Source organism: Pan troglodytes, chromosome 13, assembly GCF_028858775.2.
Source record: "Pan troglodytes isolate AG18354 chromosome 13, NHGRI_mPanTro3-v2.0_pri, whole genome shotgun sequence".
Lineage (NCBI taxonomy): Eukaryota > Metazoa > Chordata > Mammalia > Primates > Hominidae > Pan > Pan troglodytes.
In genome coordinates this window covers 78,222,362-78,229,719 of record NC_072411.2, presented here as the reverse complement: position 1 = coordinate 78,229,719, position 7,358 = coordinate 78,222,362, and positions in this window count along the sequence as shown.

The window sequence follows — 7,358 nt, the reverse complement described above, 5'->3', positions numbered from 1 at the left end:
TAGACACGTTTCTTCACTGCTCTCCTGTGCCATTTATGCAAAAGTAACAGCAAATAAGATGCTGCTGAATTCACAATGCCCCCTCCTCCACCTCTGGCTAGATTTTAATAGCCAGTTTTTATCTGCAAGATGTCCCAGCTCTCACAGTGTTCCCTCAAATGATACTTATCCTATCACAACTCCAAAGCCTAGAGGCCCCATGGGTCAAGAAGGAAGGATGGCTTTGTAAACCTCTTTGGGGAAGACATCCAGCCGGCTGCAACCCAGGCTTTAGGGCAGAAGAGTCAGCCTGACTGTCCGGCAAGTCTGACCAAAACCCCTCAAATTAAGGGCCTTTTCTCTAAGGCTTCAGAAAAATCAGGCTGCCTAGGTGTCCTGGCAGCTTTCATGGCAACAAAGACTAAGTTTTTCCTCCTGGGCATTTGGGGCAAAGGCTGGGTCCTTCATGATATAATTAGGCCTTGACTTTAATGCACCCATGAGCTATCCACACTAGCTCCATCAAGTAAAATTTTGGAGATTTAGTCTTTCTGAGGGAAGAAAGTGCCCTAAAAAAGAATGAAGTTTTTAAAAATACTGTTTTGTTTTGTTTTGTTTTGTTTTCACAACTGTGGGTGAGAGCGAGGGAGAGGTGTTCAATATTTGTTCAGACCCAATAGCATTTCTTTGATAATCGCATACAGAAAACTACATTCTGGCTGGGCACGGTTGCTCACACCTGTAATCCCAGCACATTGGGAGGCTGAGGTGGGTGGATCACGAGGTCAGGAGATCAAGACCAGCCCGGCTAACACGGTGAAACCCCATCTCTACTAAAAAAAATAAAAATAAAAATAAATTAGTGGCACACGCCTGTAGTCACAGCTACTTGGGAGGCTGAGGCAGGAGAATCGCTTGAACCCAGGAGGTGGAGGTTGCAGTGAGCCGAGATCATGCCACTGCACTCCAGCCTGGGTGACAGAGCGAGACTCCGTCTCAAAGAAAAAGAAAGCTACATTCTGTTCACCCTTCTCTCCACTCCCTTAATCTCCAAATCCTTGGCATATCCCACACCTTGGGGCTCAGAGTTAGCATCTCCATTCTTGGACTGGTTCTTGACTTGCTCAGGTTGGAAGTCACGACTCTGGTCATCTCATACTCAAATTCAACAGATGTTTGCCAAGGATTTACTATGTAATGACATTTTGTTAGGAGAAAGTTAGGCTAGGGAAAAGACAGTCTTAAACCAAAGGAGCTAGAGATTTATTTCTGACACAGGTTTTAGCTATACTATAAATCTACTCTAGAGGAATCTTAATGTATAATTATCTAAGGAGAAATTGGAAGATATTATTGGGGAAATATAGAAAGATGTGAATATAGCATATTTTGAGTAACATTAAAGTTTGTCTCTTAGATGTTCACAAAGTATGGGAGAAATGTCTTACTAATTTTATTACTTGTCAAGTCATGAATTCCCCAGGGTCACTTGCTCTGCTGGGTCCTGGTGCTGAGTTCTCCACGGGAGGTGACAGCAGAGGGGCCCAATTGCCAGCTTGTGTTTGATGTAGGAATGCTTTGAAATCTCTCCCATCCTGCTCACCACAGCAGCCACCCCCTACCCACTCCCTATCCCTTTCATGACTACCTTTCTCTTCCTTTCTAATAACTAGCCTCTTTTCTGCAGACAGAAGTGATAAAGGGTGGCAGTCTGGTTTTCTGTGTGTTTATTTTATTTTATTTTATTTTATTTTTGAGATGGAGTCTCGGTTTGTCACCCAGGCCGGAATGCAGTGGCACGATATTGGCTCACTGCAACCTCCACTTCCCGGGTTCAAGCGATTCTCATGCCTCAGCCTCCCAAGTAGCTGGGACTACAGGCACATGCCACCACACCCAGCTAATTTTTATATTCTTAGTAGAGACAGGGTTTTGCCATGTTGGCCAGGCTGGTCTCGAACTCCTGACCTCAAGTGATCCACCTACCTCACCCTCCCAAAGTGCAGGGATTGCTTCTGTGTGTTTTAAGTTGTTTTCAAGAAGCTCCGGGTAAGCCCTCTAGACAAGTCCCACTGTGTTACCGCTTGGAGGCACTTGAGCACATTGAAACGCTTGGCTTCCTAACCCCAAGTCACAGAAAATCTTGTTTGTTGGGGTAAAAAAGGGTGGGTGTCTTTTTTTTCTTAATCCACATTAAGAGAAAGTTAAGATTAAGATGCAGTTCTCTGTAGCATCCCTCAGTCATCCTAGGATGGAGGTAGGGATGCAAAGGAGTCCTAAGGACAAGAATTCTAAACCTGTTGGAAATCTGACAATATGACATTCCCTGAGGAAAACCATTTAAAGTGCTATGCCTTTCCCTGAGAATTTTGTGAATGAAAGGCTCACTGGTCAAGCCAGTGATTGACACATGGAGGCATTCAAAAGTGTTTGTTGGACGTAAGCAGAGTGGACAGAATGGTGTGTCTTTACCGTGACTAATATTGGCTGAAGGATATCTTTAGATTGTTGCCTCCCAAAACCACATCAGGTGGGTAGAAATCACCATAGAATCTTGTTTAAAAGTTCAGGTTTCTTGAGTCACCCCCAGAGATTTTTACTTAATAGTCTGACTCAGGAATTTTTTTTTAATTTTTGATTTTTTCATAGACACGAGGTCTTGCCATGTTGGCCAGGCTGGTCTTGAACTCTTGGGCTCAAGTGATTCACCCACCTCAGCCTCCCAAAGTGATAGGATTGCAGGTATGAGCCACTGTGCCTGGCCTAGGAATCCTTTTTTTTTTTTTTTTTTAACAAGACTTTTGGGTGATCCTAAAGCAAGATTGTTTGGGACCACACTTTGAATAATTCTGCTGTAGGAGTTGGGGTGGGAGGGGGCAGTGTGGGAAGAAAGGAGATGTTCCTATGGGAGGGACCATGAATGATGAGAGGTCATGGCTAGCTGGCACATGAGTATACCTAAAAAGTGTCCAGAGGTTTGTTGGGTTGCAGAGAGGTCAATGTCAAGGTAAAACTTAAGTCTACTTCGGCTGAAGTTCTAGAGCATATCCTTAAGAAGTGGTCAGTTGGAAGTTTCCCAAGTTTTGCTGACCAATTGGTGCTTTGCAGAGACTGGGCTCACTTCTGCTTCTTGCCACTTCCCTACCTTGGCTTTGATGATGCCAGTGGGGTGGGAAGAGAAAGAGATTTGTCTCTCCCAGTCTCTTCAGAGAAAATTTAGAGTGGTTCTGAGGCAATGGGAAGAAGGAAGGAGTAAGAATGGGCATCTGAAGAGAGAGGACTCAGCCTTTTTTTTCTTCCATCTCTCAAATTGGAATATGCCTTTGAGCCCCAGGGATCCAGAGGGGGCCAAATGTCCCTTAGCCTAAGCAGTAACTCTTTCTCTGGCTAAAGGCTGACTTTTCACAGCCTAAGATGTCAAAGCTAGAAAACACCTTCCAGATAAGCTACATCAAACCCCTAATTTTAGAGAGGAAGTCACTTTACTCAGAGGTTAAAAGGCAAAGCCATCCTGCAAAAAATGGAACCACCTTGGGTCTCGTGACTTTCCACAGTCCATTGCCTTTTCACAGTCTGCAAAGAGGAAGAAATATAGTAGATACTCCTTGGCATTGTGGCAGGCCTCGATCCCAAGCAAGCACAGCAGTGTTCAAGAAGGCACACTCATTTCCGGGAGGCCACACAGTCAGTGGTTCTGACTGAGAGGCCTACTGCTCTGCCAGACTTCTGTAGCCTCATCTTGAGTCCTCCTAGAAGAGAGGGTAGAGACAGACCTGTGACCCCAGCACCAAGCAACAGTGAAGAATCCCCTCATTATCGTTGAGGTTGATCAGCATCAGGGCCCTGGGGGAACAAAACAAGAGGTATCCCAAGATTAATTTTGCTGGATAGAGCAAGTACAAATAAGGACACATATGAACACACACAGGCACACCCAGGTCACTTGTACTAAACATTTTTTTGTTGTTGTTCCTTTATCATTTTACTCAGGGTGAGTAATGGCATTGTTTTGTTTTGTAACTTTTAAGTTCAGGGATACATGTGCAGGTTTGTTAAATAGATAAACGTGTATCATGAAGGTTTGTTGTACAGATTATTTCATCACCCAGGTATTAAGCCTAGTACCCATTAGTTATTTTTCCTGATCTTCTCCCTCCCCGCACCCTCTGCTCTGTTCCTTTTTTTTTTTTTTTTTTTTTAATTTTTTTTATGAGACAGAATCTTGCTCTGTTGCCCAGGCTGGAGGGCAGTGGTGTGATCTTGGCTCACTGCAACCCCCACCCCCTGGGTTCAAGTGATTCTCCTGCCTCAGCTTCTGTGTAGCTGGGACTACAGACTTGTACCACCATGCCCAGATGATTTTTGTATTTTTAGTAGAGATGGGGTTTTACCATGTTGGCCAGGCTGGTCTCGAACTCCTGACCTCAGGTGACCCACCTGCCTCAGCCTCCCAAAGTGCTGGGGTTATAGGTGAGAGCCACTGTGCCCAACTTCTTTTATTTTTTCAAAAGAGTAATAAATTTAAATGTGCTTGCTTCAAGATTCAAAGGGTACAAAGGGGTATACAGTGAAAAGTCTTCCTCCCACTCTTGTTCCCAGCTACCTAGTTCCCCTTCACATAAGCAACCAACTTGTATATCTTTACAGAGACACTTTTTACTAGCATAATTTATATATATATGTGTGTGTGTGTGTACTCCACAGGTTTTTACACAAATGGTAGCATGCTAGGCAGACTTTTTCGCACCATGCTTTTCCCCCTATTGTATCTTTCAGACCATTCCATATATATCCACACATAACTTCCTGGATTTGTTGTTGTTGTTTGAGACAGGGTCTGACTGTGTCGCTGAGGCTGGAGTGCAGTGGTGCAATCATGGCTCCCTGCAGCCTCAACCTTCTTGGGGCTCAGGTGATCCTCCCACCTCACCCTTCTGAGTAGCTGAGATTACAGGCATGCACAAGCACATCCAGCTAATTTTTGTATTTTTTGTAGAGATAAGGTTTCATCTCTACAAAACCAGGCTGGTCTCGAACTCCTGGGCTTGAGTGATCTGCCAGCCTTGGCTTCCCGAAGTGCTGGGATTACAGATGTGAGCCACGGCGTCTGAAGCCCTGGTTTACTTTTATAACTTCATACTGTTCTACTGTATACACCTGCCACAATTCATTTAGCCATTCCCTATTGGTGGGCATATAGCTTGTTTTCAACCTTTTGCTATTACAAACACATGGTCAAGCTTTTACCTATTAGAAAAATTTGTAGAAGTGAAATGATTTAGTCAAAAGGTATGTGCACTGTCAGTTTTAATACATTTCTCCGCAGAAATAAATTAATTTATACCTCTGTCAGCAATATATGAGAGTTCCTGTCTCCTCACACCTTTGCCAAGTCAATGGGATGTTGAAGTTTTTATGTTAGCCAATCTGATAAGTGAAAAATAATACCTTTTATTTACTCTTATAACATCTCCCAAAATATCTCTCTTCCTTATCTTGAGCCTTTCATAATTCTGTATTACGAATGATAATACTAACACAGAAAAGATAACCAACTTGCTGTAATCACACCCAGTGTAAATGGCCAAAGTCAGATGTTCAGCACTCTTCTCTATACTACACCATTCCACACAGGGCTCAAGGAGGTTCAAAAGAGAGTAGGTGGCTTCAAGCATTCCCTGAAAGACACATGATATTTAAAAACAACAACAACAAAAAAAGCATTGAAGCTTTCTGACATCTGCTAAAAGACCTCTTTAGTGGTTTGATACCAAGAACACATTTCTGCATGAATCCTCCAGCAAGTACCGCTCTTGAAGGAGAGAGCTCTGAATAGCAATTTGATCTGACCTAGTCCTAAACATTAGCTTGGATTCGATATCTAGGAAGCAGTAGGATGTTGTTGTTTTTAATTTCTCTAAGACATTTCTCACTGGACACCCAGGATCTAAGTATTCATCAGCATGGTGTGAGTGCGGGTGTGTTTTTCCTAGGTTTTAGCTTTATATAGAACACTCACTTGGACCTGGTGAAGATACCAATACCTAACACGCATTCCCATACAACTCTAATGATAAGCCTATGAGGTAGATATCTTTATTGACTCTTTCACTGATGAAACTGAAGTCCAGAAAGATTAAGTGGGTTGCTTAGGGCCACACAGTGTATCAGTAGCAAAGCAGAAAATACAATGTAGACTGCAACCGAACTCATTAGATTCCTTGCAAAGCCTTCTCTTCTCCCTCCTCTATTCATTTTAGTGAATGACGTGACTCAGTCCCTCAAATCTAGAGATTAACATCCACAACTCCTCTTTTACTCATCCAATTGATCACCAAGTCCTGTGAATTCTACCTCTAAATGTCTTTTCTCTTCACTCTTGTTACATTAGTTCCTCTCTCTGCTGTGTTGTTGCGGTCGCCTATTTTGTTCTTCTTGCCTCCTGTCTCTCCTTTCTCTAATCAGACACAGCATCCCTGAGTTAGCTTCAAAATACATAACTTCACATCCCAGCTTAAAACCTGCAGTGGCTCCCCAGTCTCTAGAGAGTAGGTCCAGACTCCTTCACGTGAACCCTGTGCAACCTCTCTTTTCAGCCAGGATAACCACACTTCAAAGTACTCTCCTTGTTCCAAGCCCAGACTTTGCTTTTTCCTCCCTCTTTGCTTTTGCATGAGTTGTCCTCTCTACCTGGTATGGCCTTCCTTTCTTGGCCTGAAAAACGCTTATGTTTCAGGAACCTGAATTCACCTCCTCTGAAACTATTTTTTTTGACATTATAGTACTACTAGTGGCTCCTTTTTTATTAGAGGAACATTTTGACCACACCTCTGTTATAGCACCTGTCATATCGTTTTAAGATTATTTCTCTTCCCCACTAGATTGAAGAGCATACACCATCAGTGACTTGTCTTTGTATCCCAGAGCCCAGCACAGTGTGTATAGGAGCTGTTCACTAGAAATTGGTGAAAGGCAAGGAGGAGGAACAGACTGAACCAAGGACAGCAGGACCAGTAGTTTCATTGCTCAGTGAGTTCAGGACACTGTGTGAGGCTTAATGCTTCAGCTTATATCTATCTGAAGCAAGATGGTAGAACATTTTTCCAAAGCAAGTTAATTTTCCACCCAAGAGGATGAAGGGAGAGAAGGCTGAAGGAAGAGGGGGCAAAGCTGAGGCTTTCTTTCCTTCAGGGACTATTTTCTGTGGCCTGAGGCAACACATTTACTAACTTCAGAAACATCTCAGCTGAAGTCCTGCAGCAAAAAAGGGTAAAAGGGGAACTAGGCTGGAACTTTGTTAGGATTTACAAAGAGAACAGCATGACCACTCCAGAAGGGTTATAAAAATGCTTCACCACTAACTCCACCAAACCCTCCTG